Source organism: Oncorhynchus keta, chromosome 35 (assembly GCF_023373465.1).
Source record: "Oncorhynchus keta strain PuntledgeMale-10-30-2019 chromosome 35, Oket_V2, whole genome shotgun sequence".
Lineage (NCBI taxonomy): Eukaryota > Metazoa > Chordata > Actinopteri > Salmoniformes > Salmonidae > Oncorhynchus > Oncorhynchus keta.
In genome coordinates this window covers 29,239,372-29,257,296 of record NC_068455.1, presented here as the reverse complement: position 1 = coordinate 29,257,296, position 17,925 = coordinate 29,239,372, and the positions used below count along the sequence as shown (strand labels likewise).

General features: G+C 40.9%; 2 long non-coding RNA genes and 1 pseudogene across 2 annotated transcripts; 2 read left to right on the top strand and 1 right to left on the bottom strand.

Annotated features, from left to right (window-relative positions):
- LOC118368269 (60 kDa lysophospholipase-like) overlaps positions 1-12,517 on the top strand; it is a 31,302-nt pseudogene extending 18,785 nt beyond the window's left edge.
- A 473-nt stretch (positions 12,518-12,990) lies between these two features.
- Positions 12,991-15,943, bottom strand: LOC127915581 (uncharacterized). The gene is made up of 2 exons (XR_008091377.1): positions 15,798-15,943; positions 12,991-13,331 (listed from the first exon to the last, which is right to left on the bottom strand). It is a non-coding gene; the product is annotated as an uncharacterized LOC127915581 (long non-coding RNA).
- Positions 15,944-16,488: 545 nt separating this feature from the next.
- Positions 16,489-17,709, top strand: LOC118368268 (uncharacterized). The gene is made up of 2 exons (XR_004822287.2): positions 16,489-16,628; positions 17,382-17,709. It is a non-coding gene; the product is annotated as an uncharacterized LOC118368268 (long non-coding RNA).
- Positions 17,710-17,925: the final 216 nt, after the last annotated feature.

The following is a 17,925-nucleotide window of genomic DNA, read 5'->3' as shown; positions in this document are numbered from 1 at the left end:
TGTTACAGCTCTTTGTGATAATGCAATATGTTCCATTTTGTAAGAGTTACTTGAAATAAATATCCATTTTATTTCAGACAGATTTATTTTTCGTTTTTAGGCTTTATGCCATTTCCTCCTAAGTTTAAACCACATTTCAAAAGCCAACTATTGTTCCTTCCCGATGACCATATAAGGATTGAAACACAGTACAGCGAAGGGTAGTATCTTGAACCAGTCTTACCTGCCTATCCACAGCTTCATGGATGACAGAAACGGTCCCTTGTCTCTAGGAAAAGGACTGAAATACATTAGCCTTGGCTTGCCACTGTCTCTATGGCCAAAACCTATCTCAAAGTAGATTTAAACGTGCATGACCAACACATACCGTAGTGTGTGCATTTAACCTTTTAAACATTTGATGGATGTTCTAAGTTTAAATTCTATGAAAGTCCCTGGTTCTGGCCATGGAGCTGTGCCTTCTGTCTCCACCATTGTGTAGTGCATCCTTGGAGCTGCTGAGACGTTCTGCTCAGGCTCCATGTGTGGGTGGTTAACTGTGGGGGCATCTGGAACTTGTCCCTACTCGTTTAGCACCCAGTCACAGTGCCACAACTTGTCACTGTCAACAGAGACTATGAGAACTTGCTAGAAAAATGACTAATACACATTGCAGTCATAATAAAGCATAGCTCAAACAATGATGGATCACTAGTGTTCCACCTAATCGTTTCAGTTTCAACTGATCTCTGACTCGCACTGTGAGCTTGATTCTGCTTTGCACGTGTCATCTTTTCCTTGATTGTAGTACACTGTATATAGCATCTGTACTTGAAAACTGTGTCTCATATCTCTATGTCTGTCTCTCTGTCCATCTAGACACAAAGTGGTGGTGAAGTTGCTGAGAGAGGCAGGAGTCTGTTTCTCCAGCGATGAGCTGAAGGATGCAGGCACAGAGCTGTGCAGGTGAGACACACACACACACACACACACACATTTTTTTAATTTATTATTATTATTATTATTTTTTACCTTTATTTTACTAGGCAAGTCAGTTAAGAACAAATTCTTATTTTCAATGACAGCCTAGGAACAGTGGGTTAACTGCCTGTTCAGGGGCAGAACACCAGATTTGTACCTTGTCAGCTCAGGGATTCGAACTTGCAACCTTTCGGTTACTAGTCCAACGCTCTAACCACTAGGCTACCCTGCATTGCCCGAAGGCCCATCCCACATAGTTTGTGCAGGTACGACCAATTGTCCAAGTTGTCTTGCATAAAAACTTGAAATGCCCCCTGACAGCATAGCTCTGGACCACTGCAGCATCCAAACGTCACCACCACAGAACCCTGAACTAATCAATTAGTGTGATTATACAATAAACCCTGATGTAATTACTGTAGATATCTGGTTGTTTTAGTCCCTTTATCATGAAACCACTTGAATTCACTGGTGGTGTTTGATGTGTTAGTCTGGCATCCAATGCTGACATCGAGGGCCTGGAAATGTGGCACCTGGCCGGGGGAGACCTGAACATACGAGGCTACGACGGGAAGATGCCCATGGATGTGGTGAGTGTTCGGGACTGGGAGCCTCTCTCCCATTTACAAACATGGGTAGTAAAGGATGGGTACGGTTAAGATCCCACATAAAATACAACAGTTTTTCATTTGCATATACCCTGCTCATTCCCCTCCCCCAAATTCCAAAAAGTGAGAAACTTATATGCCAAGTTTAGGACATATATTGTGTTCCCTGCAAATATTTTTTGTCACAGTCTATGGCTTCAGCATTTTTTCGGGCCTTTCTCTGACACTGTCTTATATAGAGGTCCTGGATGGCAGGGAGCTTGGCCCGAGTGATGTACTGGGCTGTCCGCACCATCCTCTGTAGCGCTTTGCGGTGAAGGGTGTTCCATTTGCCAATCCAAGCGGTGATGCAGCCAGTCAAGATGCTCTCGGTGGTGCAGCTGTATGACTTTTTGAGGATCTAAGGACCCATGCCAAATCTTTTCAGCCTCCCGAGGGAGAAGAGGCACTGCCGTGCCCTCTTCACGACTATGCGGGTGTGTGTGGACCATGTTAAGTCCTTAGTGATGTGGAAGCCAAGGAACTTGAAGCTCTCAACCCTCTCAACAACAGCCCAGTCGATGTGGATGGTGACGTGCTCTCCCCTCTTTCTCTTATATTCCACGACCAACTCATTGGTCTTACTGATGTTGAAGGAGAGGTTGTTGTCCTGGCACCACACAACCAAGTCTCTGACCTCCTCCCTGTAGGCTGTCTCATCGCCGTTGGTGATCAGGCCTACCACTTTCATGTTGTCAGCAAACTTGATGATGATGTTGGAGTCATGCATAGCCACGCACTAATTACACTCCCTGAGGGGCCCTCGTGTTGAGGGTCAGTGTGGCGGAGGTGTATTTGCCTACCCTCACCACCTGGGGCAGGCCAGTCAGGAAGTCCAGGATCCAGTTACAGAGGGAGGGGTTCAGTAAATCAAATCAATCAAATGTATTTATGAAGCCCTTTTTACATCAGCAGATGTCACAAAGTGCTGTACAGAAACCCAGCCTAAAACCCCAAACAGCAAGCAATGCAGGTGTAGAAGCACTGTGGCTGGGAAAAACTCCCTAGAAAGGAAGGAACCTAGGAAGAAACCCAGAGAAGAACCAGGCTATTAGGGGTGGCCAGTCCTCTTCTGGCTGTGCCGGGTGGAGATTATACCAGGACATGGCCAAGATGTTCAAACGTTCATAGATGACCAGCAGGGTCAAATAATAATAATCACAGTGGTTGTAGAGGGTGCAACAGGTCAGCACCCCAGGAGTAAATGTCAGTTGGCTTTCATAACCGAGCATTCAGAGTTCGAGACGCAGGTACGGTAGAGTGAGAGAGTCGAAAACAGCAGGTCTGGGACAAGGTAGCATGTCTGGTGAACAGGTCAGGGTTCCATAGCCGCAGGCAGAACAGTTGAAACTGTTGCAACAGTACGACCAGATGGACTGGGGACAGCAAGGAGTCATTAGGCCAGGTAGTCCTGAGGCAAAGTTCCAGGGTTCAGGTACTCTGGGAGAGGAGGGAGAGGGAGAGAGAGAGAATTAGAGGGAGTATACTTAAATTCACACAGGACACTGGCTAAGACAGGAGAATTACACCAGATAAAAGACTGACACTACCCCCCCCCCGACACAAACTATTGCTGCATAGATACTGGAGGCTTAGACAGGAGCGATCGGGAGACACTGTGGCCCCGTCCGATGATGGCCCCGGACAGGGCCGACCAGGCAGTATACACCCCCCCCCCACTTTGCCAAAGCACAGCCCCCACACCACTAGAGGGATATCCGCAAACCACCAACTTACTATCCTGAGACAAGGCTGAGTATAGCCCATGAAGATCTCCCCACGACACAAACCCGAGGGGGCGCCAACCCGGACAGGAAGATCACATCAGTGACTTAACCCACTCAAGTGACGCACCCCTCCTAGGGACGTCATGGAAGAGCACCAGTAAGCCCCTGTAATAGGGTCAGAGGCAGAGAGTCCCAGTGGAGAGAGGGGAACCGGCCAGGCAGAGACAGCAAGGTCCCTAGCTTTGGGATGAACTTGAAGGGGACTATGGTGTTGAACGCTGAGCTGTAGTCTATGAATAGCATTCTCACATAGTTATATCCCCTCTTGTCCAGGTGGGAGAGGGTAGTGTGAAGTGCGGTATGTGAATTGGAGTGGGTTTAGGGTTATAGGTTCAGAAATTCTGCTCTTTCTATCTGTTCAGATCCCAGTCCTACTCACTTACAGGTTAACTTCTTGCGGCGACCCATCCCGGATCCGGTATCGTGACTACGGCTCAAGCTCCTTACCATAACGCAAAATTCAAATAAATATTCTTAGAAATATTTAACCTCCACACATTAAAAAGTCCAATAGCTCAAATGAAAGATAAACACCTTGTTCATCTACCCAGCAAGTCAGATTTCTAAAATGTTTTACGCCGAAAACATAGCACATATTTATATTAGACCACCACCGAAACAATAGACGAGAAACGGTAAACCAGACTAGTTATGTAACATGGATAGTAAAGGATGTGTAGGGTAAAGGTAAACCAGACTAGTTATGTAACATGGATAGTAAAGGATGTGGTAAAGGTAAACCAGGTAAACATGGTAAACCAGACTAGTTATGTAACATGGATAGTAAAGGATGTTATGTAACATGGTAAAAGGTAAACCAGACTAGTTATGTAACATGGATAGTAAAGGATGTGTACGGTAAAGGTAAACCAGACTAGTTATGTAACATGGATAGTAAAGGATGTGTAACATGGATAGTAAAGGATGTGTAAAAGGTAAAACCAGACTGGATAGTAAAGTAAAGGTAAACCAGACTAGTTATGTAACATGGATAGTAAAGGATGTGTAGGGTAAAGGTAAACCAGACTAGTTATGTAACATGGATAGTAAAGGATGTGTAGGGTAAAGGTAAACCAGACTAGTTATGTAACATGGATAGTAAAGGATGTGTAGGGTAAAGGTAAACCAGACTAGTTATGTAACATGGATAGTAAAGGATAAAGGTAAACCAGACTAGTTATGTAACATGGATAGTAAAGAGATCAAAGTAAACCAGACTAGTAGTAATGTAACCAGACTAGTTATGTAACATGGATAAACCAGACTAGTTATGTAACATGGATAGTAAAGGATGTGTAGGGTAAAGGTAAACCAGACTAGTAATGTAACATGGATAGTAAAGGATGTGTAGGGTAAAGGTAAACCAGACTAGTTATGTAACATGGATAGTAAAGGATGTGTAGGGTAAAGGTAAACCAGACTAGTTATGTAACATGGATAGTAAAGGATGTGTAGGGTAAAGGTAAACCAGACTAGTTATGTAACATGGATAGTAAAGGATGTGTAGGGTAAAGGTAAACCAGACTAGTGGATAGTAAAGGATGTAAAAGGTAAACCAGACTAGTTATGGGATAGTAAAGGATGTGTAGGGTAAAGGTAAACCAGACTAGTTATGTAACATGGATAGTAAAGGATGTGTAGGGTAAAGGTAAACCAGACTAGTTATGTAACATGGATAGTAAAGGATGTGTAGGGTAAACCAGACTAGTTATGTAACATGGATAGTAAAGGATGTGTAGGTAAAGGTAAACCAGACTAGTTATGTAACATGGATAGTAAAGGATGTGTAGGGTAAAGGTAAACCAGACTAGTTATGTAACATGGATAGTAAAGGATGTGTAGGGTAAAGGTAAACCAGACTAGTTATGTAACATGGATATGGATAGTAAAGGATGTTATGTAACATGGATAGTAAAGGTAAAAGGTAAACCAGACTAGTTATGTAACATGGATAGTAAAGGATGTGTAGGGTAAAGGTAAACCAGACTAGTTATGTAACATGGATAGTAAAGGATGTGTAGGGTAAAGGTAAACCAGACTAGTTATGTAACATGGATAGTAAAGGATGTGTAGGGTAAAGGTAAACCAGACTAGTTATGTAACATGGATAGTAAAGGATGTGTAGGGTAAAGGTAAACCAGACTAGTTATGTAACATGGATAGTAACCAGACTAGGAACATGGATAGTAAAGGATGTGTAGGGTAAAGGTAAACCAGACTAGTTATGTAACATGGATAGTAAAGGATGTGTAGGGTAAAGGTAAACCAGACTAGTTATGTAACATGGATAGTAAAGGATGTGTAGGGTAAAGGTAAACCAGACTAGTTATGTAACATGGATAGTAAAGGATGTGTAGGGTAAAGGTAAACCAGACTAGTTATGTAACATGGATAGTAAAGGATGTGTAGGGTAAAGGTAAACCAGACTAGTTATGTAACATGGATAGTAAAGGATGTGTAGGGTAAAGGTAAACCAGACTAGTTATGTAACATGGATAGTAAAGGATGTGTAGGGGTAAACCAGACTAGTAAAACATGGATAGTAAAGGATGTGTAGGGTAAAGGTAAACAGACTAGTTATGTAACATGGATAGTAAAGGATGTGTAGGGTAAAGGTAAACCAGACTAGTTATGTAACATGGATAGTAAAGGATGTGTAGGGTAAAGGTAAACCAGACTAGTTATGTAACATGGATAGTAAAGGATGTGTAGGGTAAAGGTAAACCAGACTAGTTATGTAACATGGATAGTAAAGGATGTGTAGGGTAAAGGTAAACCAGACTAGTTATGTAACATGGATAGTAAAGGATGTGTAGGGTAAAGGTAAACCAGACTAGTTATGTAACATGGATAGTAAAGGATGTGTAGGGTAAAGGTAAACCAGACTAGTTATGTAACATGGATAGTAAAGGATGTGTAGGGTAAAGGTAAACCAGACTAGTTATGTAACATGGATAGTAAAGGATGTGTAAACCAGACTAGTTATGTAACATGGATAGTAAAGGATGTAGGGTAAAGGTAAACCAGACTAGTTATGTAACATGGATAGTAAAGGATGTGTAGGGTAAAGGTAAACCAGACTAGTTATGTAACATGGATAGTAAAGGATGTGTATGGTAAAGGTAAACCAGACTAGTTATGTAACATGGATAGTAAAGGATGTGTACGGTAAAGGTAAACCAGACTAGTTATGTAACATGGATAGTAAAGGATGTGTACGTTAAAGGTAAACCAGACTAGTAATGTAACATGGATAGTAAAGGATGTGTAGGGTAAAGGTAAACCAGACTAGTTATGTAACATGGATAGGTAAACCAGACTAAAGGATAAAAGGTAAACCAGACTAGTTATGTAACATGGATAGTAAAGGATAAAGGGTAAAGTAAACCAGACTAGTTATGTAACATGGATAGTAAAGGATGTGTAGGGACTAAAACATGGTAAACCAGACTAGTTATGTAACATGGATAGTAAAGGATGTGTAGGGTAAAGGTAAACCAGACTAGTTATGTAACATGGATAGTAAAGGATGTGTAGGGTAAAGGTAAACCAGACTAGTTATGTAACATGGATAGTAAAGGATGTGTTATGTAACATGGATAGTAAATGGTAAACCAGACTAGTTATGTAACATGGATAGTAAAAGGATGTGTAGGGTAAAGGTAAACCAGACTAGTTATGTAACATGGAAAAGGATGTGTAGGGTAAAGGTAAACCAGACTAGTTATGTAACATGGATAGTAAAGGATGTGTAGGGTAAAGGTAAACCAGACTAGTTATGTAACATGGATAGTAAAGGATGTGTAGGGTAAAGGTAAACCAGACTAGTTATGTAACATGGATAGTAAAGGATGTGTAGGGTAAAGGTAAACCAGACTAGTTATGTAACATGGATAGTAAAGGATGTGTAGGGTAAAGGTAAACCAGACTAGTTATGTAACATGGATAGTAAAGGATGTGTAGGGTAAAGGTAAACCAGACTAGTTATGTAACATGGATAGTAAAGGATGTGTAGGGTAAAGGTAAACCAGACTAGTTATGTAACATGGATAGTAAAGGATGTGTAGGGTAAAGGTAAACCAGACTAGTTATGTAACATGGATAGTAAAGGATGTGTAGGGTAAAGGTAAACCAGACTAGTTATGGATAGTAAAGGAACATGGATAGTAAAGGATGTGTAGGGTAAAGGTAAACCAGACTAGTTATGTAACATGGATAGTAAAGGATGTGTAGTAAAGGATGGTAAAGGTAAACCAGACTAGTTATGTAACATGGATAGTAAAGGATGTGTAGGGTAAAGGTAAACCAGACTAGTTATGTAACATGGATAGTAAATGGATGTGTGTAGGGTAAAGGTAAACCAGACTAGTTATGTAACATGGATAGTAAAGGATGTGTAGGGTAAAGGTAAACCAGACTAGTTATGTAACATGGATAGTAAAGGATGTGTAGGGTAAAAACCAGACTAGTTATGTAAATGGATAGTAAAGATGTAGTTAAACCAGACTAGTTATGGACATGGATAGTAAAGGATGTGTAATGTGTAGTAAAGGTAAACCAGACTAGTTATGTAACATAGGGTAAAGGTAAACCAGACTAGTTATGTAACATGGATAGTAAAGGATGTGTAGGGTAAAGGTAAACCAGACTAGTTATGTAACATGGATAGTAAAGGATGTGTAGGGTAAAGGTAAACCAGACTAGTTATGTAACATGGATAGTAAAGGATGTGTAGGGTAAAGGTAAACCAGACTAGTTATGTAACATGGATAGTAAAGGATGTGTAGGGTAAAGGTAAACCAGACTAGTTAAACATGGATAGTAAAGGATGTGTAGGGTAAAGGTAAACCAGACTAGTTATGTAACATGGATAGTAAAGGATGTGTAGGGTAAAGGTAAACCAGACTAGTTATGTAACATGGATAGTAAAGGATGTGTAGGGTAAAGGTAAACCAGACTAGTTATGTAACATGGATAGTAAAGGATGATAGGGTAAAGGTAAACCAGACTAGTTATGTAACATGGATAGTAAAGGATGTAAACCCAGACTAGTTATGTAACATGGATAGTAAAGGATGTGTAGGGTAAAGGTAAACCAGACTAGTTATGTAACATGGATAGTAAAGGATGTGTAGGGTAAAGGTAAACCAGACTAGTTATGTAACATGGATAGTAAAGGATGTGTAGGGTAAAGGTAAACCAGACTAGTTATGTAACATGGATAGTAAAGGATAGTTATGTAGGGTAAAGGTAAACCAGACTAGTTATGTAACATGGATAGTAAAGGATAGTAAAGGATGTAAAAGGTAAACCAGACTAGTTAAACATGGATAGTAAAGGATGTGTAGGGTAAAGGTAAACCAGACTAGTTATGTAACATGGATAGTAAAGGATGTGTAGGGTAAAGGTAAACCAGACTAGTTATGTAACATGGATAGTAAAGGATGTGTACGGTAAAGGTAAACCAGACTAGTTATGTAACATGGATAGTAAAGGATGTGTATGGTAAAGGTAAACCAGACTAGTTATGTAACATGGATAGTAAAGGATGTGTACGGTAAAGGTAAACCAGACTAGTTATGTAACATGGATAGTAAAGGATGTGTACGGTAAAGGTAAACCAGACTAGTAATGTAACATGGATAGTAAAGGATGTGTAGGGTAAAGGTAAACCAGACTAGTTATGTAACATGGATAGTAAAGGATGTGTAGAGTAAAGGTAAAGGTAAACCAGACTAGTTATGTAACATGGATAGTAAAGGATGTGTAGGGTAAAGGTAAACCAGACTAGTTATGTAACATGGATAGTAAAGGATGTGTAGGGTAAAGGTAAACCAGACTAGTTATGTAACATGGATAGTAAAGGATGTGTAGGGTAAAGGTAAACCAGACTAGTTATGTAACATGGATAGTAAAGGATGTGTAAAAGGTAAACCAGACTAGTTATGTAACATGGATAGTAAAGGATGGATGTAAACCAGACTAGTTATGTAACATGTAGTAAAGGATGTGTAGGGTAAAGGTAAACCAGACTAATGTAACATGGATAAAAGGATGTGTAGGTAAAGGTAAACAGACTAGTTATGTAACATGGATAGTAAAGGATGTGTAGGGTAAAGGTAAACCAGACTAGTTATGTAACATGGATAGTAAAGGATGTGTAGGGTAAAGGTAAACCAGACTAGTTATGTAACATGGATAGTAAAGGATGTGTAGGGTAAAGGTAAACCAGACTAGTTATGTAACATGGATGTAAAGGATGTGTAGGGTAAAGGTAAACCAGACTAGTTATGTAACATGGATAGTAAAGGATGTGTACGGTAAAGGTAAACCAGACTAGTTATGTAACATGGATAGTAAAGGATGTGTAGGGTAAAGGTAAACCAGACTAGTTATGTAACATGGATAGTAAAGGATGTGTAGGGTAAAGGTAAACCAGACTAGTTATGTAACATGGATAGTAAAGGATGTGTAGGGTAAAGGTAAACCAGACTAGTTATGTAACATGGATAGTGCATTCAGAAAGTATTCAGACCTCTTGATGTTTCCCACATTGTGTTACGTTACAGCCTTATTCTAAAATGGATTAAAAATATATATTTTTTACACACAATACCTTAAAATGACATGACCCTAACATGACAAAGCAAAAACAGTTTTTAAAAATGGAAATATGACATTTACATAAGTATTCAGACCCTTTACTAAGTACGTTGTTGAAGCACCTTTGGCAGCGATTACAGCCTCGAGTCTTGTTGGGTATGAAGCTTCAAGCTTGGCACACCTGTATTTCGGGAGTTTCCCATTATTCTCTGCAGATCCTCTCAGGCTCTGTCAGGTTGAAATCTGACACCATCCCTACAGTGAAGCATGGTGGTGGCAGCATGTTTTTCAGGGACTGGGAGACTATTCAGGAACAAGGCAAAGCTGAACGGAGCAAAGTACAGAGAGATCCTTGATGAAAACCTGCTCCAGAACGTTCAGGACCTCAGACTGGGGTGAAGGTTCACCTTCCAACAGGACAACGACCCTAAGCACACAGCCAAGACAACGCAGGAGTGGTATCGGGACAAGTCTCTGAATGTCCTTGAGTGGCCCAGCCAAAGACCGGACTTGAACACCATGAAACATCTCTGGAAAGACCTGAAAATAGCTGTGCAGCAACGCTGCTTATCCAACCCGACAGAGCTTAAGAGGATTTGCAGAGAATAATGGGAGAAACTCCCCAAATACAGGTGTGCCAAGCTTGTAGCGTCATACCCAAGAAGACTCAAGGCTGTAATTGCTGCTAAAGATACTTCAACAAAGTACTGAGTAAAGGGTCTGAATACTTATGTAAATGTGATATTTCATTTTTTTAAAATATATTAGCAATCATTTCAAATGGTTTTTGCTTTGTTGTTATGGGGTATTGTGTATAGATTGATGAGGAGTAAGGCTGTAACCTAACAAAATGTGGAAAACGTCAAGGGGTCTGAGCACTTTCCGATGGCTCCGTATATTAGATTCAACATGGGCTATATTTAAAGTAAAACCATGTAGGCTACAGAATAGGGACGTAGTTTCATTAAACTTCACCATGTGTTCCAATGATGTGTTTTTTTGCTTACTTACAGCCTTTGTTTGATGAAAATGATGAGGTAAATGTTGTGATTTTGTGTTTTCCCCATGTTGATTATGAGCTAATGCTGAGGTAACACTGGAATAGCCACAGCTAGTGCTTTGGGTTCTCCTCTGCTTGGTGGTCATGCCTCACTCTGTGCTGTGACTCACCTGTGTCTGTCATTTCAATGCATGGTGATGTGTTGCATCACTGTGTGATCTACATGAGTATCACTCATTGTAGCCTAGCTTGAACAGGTGTTTTTACAAAATGGCTGCCTGGGTGAGTTCGATTAGACTGTGACACAAAACCGTGCTGTGTGGTAGTCTGCCTGGCTTTTGTGAATGTCTGTGATGTCTGGTGTGATGACAGCCTGGTGCCTGCAAACATTTCCTGTATGCAGTATGTGGATTAGTAGCAGAGATTGCAAAACCAGCATTCCTTTGACGTTATCGCAGCTGGCCTTTGTTTTGAACAGCACTGCTCCAGATTCAACTTTGAACTCTTTCTCCTTCTGTGTTTCAGAATGAAGAGTACATCGAGTTCTCAGCCTGTCCAAAAGGACCCTGAAGACAAAGATCCTCAACACTTTTTCCTTTCTCTTTTATCTCTCCGTCCATCCCCATCACTCTCTCTCTGACTTTCCATTTCACTCTTACAATGGACAATTTTATATAGAGATTCATTCAAGCCATTTATAGTTTATATATTTGCGTCCATCCCAAGTACAGTTAGAGAACTGTACGCTGTAAAACTACTGGTAGAACAACAACATGTCAAGTAATATTGATACACTGTGCCTAGAACGGGCAGTACTATATCTATGTGTATGTTTTGTATGTATCACCGTATACTATCTTGTATGTGGAAGCAATTCACTCTGTTTGTATTATTAGAGTATAATCAGTGTTCATTGGAAGCACAGAGTACAACGCTGTACCTTATACTAAGCACTTCATAAAGCACATCCAAAGTGCCATTTATTCTAAGCTGAAATCGTTGTGAAATTTGCCTAGATGTTTATTTTCCCAATTATGTATCATTCACGCAGTCCATATTTTAGCTCTACCTCCTTCTGAAAGTACAGATAACTGAGGTGTTTCCTGTTTATAAAACAGTGCAATTCGTTCCTATATCCTGCTAACACACAGCTCTCCTAGCATATAAACCCAGCTCCCTCTGTAGTCTATAAAAATGTCATTCAGCAGATGCTTTTATCTAAAGCAACTTGCAGAGACATACAGTTACTAAAAATTCCATCGATGTAAAACTCCAACCCACATCGTCTTCCATAGTTTTGTACTTCCTCTTCTGTTTCTGTTGCCTCCTGCTACCTTGTTTCTTCTCTCTGACAGCCCAGACTGAGAGGAAGGTTATAGCTGGATATCAAACCAGCTGTTGTCCCCCCAAAACACAATAAAAGTCTGGAAAATTGTGTGTGTGTAGGTGAAAACAAGTAAAAATGTAACAAAAAAAATGTACTGTGTGCCTTCACTCTGTCGTCCTCCTCCCTGGGCCTGTTGTTTCAAAATAGCACCAAGAACCTGTCTGTCTCCCTGCCTGTCTCCCGCTTATCTCACACTCTTTACCCTTTGTAAGTGTGTGAAACTACACAATGTCTTGCGGGAACCTGTACAATGTTTTTACAATACATTATTTTGATACATTGTAAAAAGGTCTGTATTTTCCCACACTCTACCCCAGCCAGGTGCAAATTGGGTGAGGGACACAAACAAATAAATAGCTTTGCATGTGTGGCTCCTTACCACAATCAATTAATATGGCAAAAATCAGCTCTGCTCATAAGGCTTTGGAAATCATTTTTGCAGAGAGAGAAGCTAGTGTGGATGGAGCATCTTCCACTTTGGAAGATAAAGAATTTTCCAAATATGAGCATCGTGTCTCTGTCAATTCGGAGTCTGACAGTGAGTTGGAAGAAGAGGATGAGATTGACCCTCAGCCAGCCCCAAGACCAGTATGGTGGAAACTACAAGATTGTTATAATACTTTTATTGCATCAAATGGTTGTTTTTTGAAACAGAATAAGGGGTTGTTAGAACGCTCATCTGTGTGTGTTCTATTGAGGATGGGCCTCTGGGAGATAACACTGACAGGCGATATACGATGTCTTTGGGGATACCGCATTCCAGAACATGAGTGAATGTTTCTGTTTTATAAGGAGGTACCAGGGAGAGATGACTCCAGAGCCAGACCCTGGTCTCACCAGCCCGTCAGCAACCAGCTCATCAGCAGCCAGCCCAAGGACCAGCCCGTCAGCAACCAGCACATCAGCAGCCAGCCCCAGGACCAGCCCGTCAGCAACCAGCTCATCAGCTACCTGCAGGAGAAGAAATGGGGATGTAAAAAATTTGTGAAATTGAATGGTCTTCTTGCCCAAGGAATTGGCCTGCCCGTCTGGCTGCCAATGTGATAAGGATGCAACCAGGGCCGACGTGGATGGTGGTTCCTCATGTGCAGAACATAAAGTCTTCTTTTGAACAGTTCATCCTAGACACTATCCAGAAAATCATTCTGAACTGCACTCATTTGGAGGGAATGTGTGTTTTTGGAGAGAGATGGAAGGAGATGGACTAAACTCATTTACTGTACATGCATACTTTGGGGTTCTTATCCTTGCTGGTGTTTTCAGATTCAATGGGGAATCCACAGAATCCCTGTGGGATGCAGAAACTGGCAGAGAACTTTTCTGTGCAACAATGTCTCTGGAAAACTTCCACATTATTTCCAGGATTATCTGCTTCGATAACCGAGACAACAGACCAGCTCGGCGGCAGAAAGACAAGCTAGCTGCAATCAGGACAGTGTGCGACAAGTGGTCGTACCGCCTTCCCCTGTTTTACAACCCTGGGCCCAATGTTACTGTTGATGAGCAGCTAATGCCATTTAGGGGCCGCTGCCCCTTCAGGCAGTACATACCGTCTAAACTTGCAAAATATGGAATCAGATCTGGGCTGCCTGTGATGCTGCTTCATCATATGCGTGGAACTTGCAAGTGTATATGGGGAAGCCAGATGGAGGAGCCCCTGAGAAGAACCAAGGGATGCCGGTTGTCCTGGGGGAGCCCCTGAGAAGAACCAAGGGATGTGGGTTGTCCTGGACGTGACATGGCCTCCATGGCCACAACATCACATGCAATAACTTGTTCACTTCGCACAAGCTGGGACAGAAGCTCCTTAAGAGCAAGCTGACGATGGTAGGAACAGTACGAAAAAACAAGCCAGAGCTCCCACCTCAGCTGTTGAATACATGGAATAGGCCTATCAATTCCTCTAAGTTTGTGTTCACCGCCGACACGTCCCTAGTGTCCTACGTAACAAAGAAAGACAAAAATGTGGTACTCATGAGTACGCTGCATAGGGATGGGAGAATCTGTGGCCAGGAACATCAAAAACATCATGAGGAGGATTCAGGAGGAGGATGCTGGTGCTCAAATACTGGAAGTAAGTGTGAGTGATGTTGCATGTGTGTGTGTCTGACTCACCTGCCTTGGCCTGCTGTAACTATATATGTGAGTGAGATGTTAGAAAAATACCTGAACTAAGTGTTTTCATCATTCTAGATTACAGCCGGTAAAAACAAGAAGAAGCGCTGTGATGTGTGTGGACCCAAGAAGGACAGGAAGACACAGTACACATGCATCAAGTGCAAGAAATACATTTGCAACACACACGCAGTAAAACTCTGTCCCTCATGTGGTGTGTAGACTCGCCTTAATTTGCGTTCAATGGGGCTCATTTGTCATTTCCGTAAAATACTGTATGTAAAATGTGTCCTTCCAATTTGTTCAGTTCAAAGCAATAAACATCAATAGTGATGAAAACCTTGTTTAATATATATTTGTTCAAGATAAACATGATTTATTCTACCCATATCTTGATTATAATTGATTTTTTAAATACATTTTATTTTACAAAAACGAATAGCGCTTTTATTGATAAATGTGATCTAGCAGGGGTAAATGGCAAATATGAACCATGTATGCTGTCTATTTTTCTTGTAAATTGATATAAGTCAACATCTTAATATTAAGTATTTTTACATAAATGATGGTCGTATTGTTTTAAAAACCCAATAATGTTGTGGGCCCATCAGACCAGCGAACATTGGTGGATAACAAAAACATGAAGACCAAACAAGGGTTAACTAAATGTGAATAACATTATAATGTGTCTGTGTCAGTCCACGTCCATGGTTGTTGTCATGCATATATCTGTACTATTGTGTAACTTGTAGAAGAGGTATCATATAACTTTATACTGTTCTGTGATAAAAGGAATACATGTATGATGTAAGTGAAGGTTACAGGTTTTTGGACAACAGGACGTTTCTATGTTCTGTTTCCCCCCACTGTCACATGTTAATCAGCTCAGGATCGTCAGCTGCCTTCATTAATTCAGAGAGAATCACTGGAAATCTCACATGCCGTTGTTAAGTTTAATTAAATGCATTGGGTCCATTTACAATATATATTCAAATATATATTCAATGTGTTACGATATAAATGACAATTTTAGTCTTAGTCTTAGTCACCAGTGGTTTCTAGTTTCTGTAACCAGTGGTTTACTGCTGTAAGAGAGGAGAGGTTGAGAAGTTGCCAGGAGAGATGTTGAATATCATGCAGTTCCGTTACAGCAGATGCACTTCAATTAAATACTAATGTAGCCAGCGTTGGAATCTGTATTGTCATTGTGAATGAATCATGGGGGAAGTCAGGCTCTCACACAATGCATTCTCAGAGGAAGTCTCACACACAAGCCTGACACAAACATCTTTCAATACTTGCCTTTCTGAAATATGCCAGAAGACAAGTTTTCAGGGCCGGTTGCCTGCTTCCTCGAGTTTATTTTCCTGTGGTAATGCTTTCCATATGAAGTATTGAAGTATTTGAATTCTGTTGTTGGGGATCATTTGCATTAGCTACCTGAAATCCCTCCCTGCATTCTCCCAAGGAGATCAAGGTATATAATAAGGGGTTGGGGCTGCGCAGTACTCACGTAAATTATAAAACCATTCCCCCTGGTGGAACAGCATGGGGGAGAATACTGTATGTGTCTGTGCGGGTGACGATAATATACTCTATGAATGGATAAAGAATCATAATTCAAGACTACTCCACTGTTCCCTAGTACCTGAAAGTTAAGCAACCCAGGACACCCAAAAGTATGCTGCCTATTGTTTGGCTATAGAACAATGTTAAATGGAATCCGTGCAGTATTTCTCATTCTAGAACTGTATATTTAAGTCATTAGCCTATGTAGCCTAATGTAGGCTACTCTTGTGTGGTATAAATCTGATCAATATTTAGCAAGGACTATTATTCATTGTTTGGTACAGATTTGATACTTTAGATAAAAAGCTTAAAGCAATGTGCAGAGAGTATTAGTGACTACACTTGGCTTGGCTTCGTCATGAAGGCGGCTGTCTGACAGGCAACACAAGTTGCTGGTGGAACCCAGCTCAGCCGGTCAGACCTGCCTGGCCTTCATTCCTCGCTGAATGAAAGGCTTGTATGAACCTACCCCAAAACACTATATATAAAGAGCCGCGGCTCACCAAAGCCACACAGACACAGCATAGGCATGGACTGCTCAGATGAAACCGCAACTCACGGTGAGATAACCTTTGAAAACCTATGCCTAGTATTTAGCTTACTATAGTAGGCCTATGAATGAACTTTGTCAGTTCAGGCGACAATAAAAGTATTTCAAACTGCTGTAAAATATGAAGTAGGCTACTGTTTCTGTTGGTGTGACATGGGCAGACAGCGATGGTTGCAGACACTGCTCTTTATGCCAGTTTTGGACTGTGCGTGGTCACCTGAAGAAGTGATGACTCGTAGTTTGGTCTCTCTGGTGGAGTGGTTCTTAACAGTTCAACAGTTCTTTGCCAAAATTGTGAAATGTTTAGGACCACTTGATCAGGCAGACAAATACTTCCAAGGCAATACATGGAGTAGAGATCAACAAAAAGTGCTTTCTGTATCGTTAGACTTTCGTTTTTTTTAGCCTGCACTGCTTTGAAGATCTTGAATCATTGAGTAGCTTAGGCTGATATGCTATAGTAAAGTGATGAGATTCTTAATTCAATTGTGTGGATTAGACTCATTTCATGTCATGTCTTTAGCATAGTCTAATATAAGAGTTCGAGACCATTTTTGAAATCTGAAAGCAGTTGGTTACATTCATTGTTTTATTTTTTACAAGATTGACCTACGTGTTTACACTAATGTTCACCCTAACCTTGTTTGATTTGTAAGCATTTCTCGCTCTCTATATCTCTCTCCCCCACCCCTGCTCTCTCTCCGTCTCCTCTCTCTCTCTATCTCTCTCTCGTGTGCCACCTTGTGTTATAATGTCAATATAGCCTCGTGGTGTCCGACTGTTCCTGAAGTCCAAACAGCGCATTGGGCATGGTCGCTGTCCGAGGTGCTGAAGGAAAGGGCCAATTGGATTCCAGACAGTTGTACTTTTTTCCCCCCGGTGGATAAATATATTTTTTGGTTTCAGAAGGAGAGTACAATGAATGTTGTTTTGTTTTCAATAACTGTTTTTAATTTATTGATGGACAAATATAAGAGAATAAAATCTTACACCGCTCGGAATAATGATGATGATCTTGATAGTTCTAAGGGAATAACATTTGCTTTGTTGTATTGACGTATGAATAATTTATTAAAGAGCCATCCACAGATTATTCTCTCCAGTCTCCGTCCCAGACGCCGCTTTATTTCCTCTGATCTCAGCAGTGTGCCAACAACATTACGGTTATTTGCTAAACGGTTCTCAAGATGCCCCGTGCACTGCGAAGGTTTGCAAGTTGGGTAAGATATTGAGCAGTATAATGAGATGCCCATAGCGATTTTCCTACATGCGCAAAGGCAGCAGATGTAGGGGTAGTAGTTCCACGG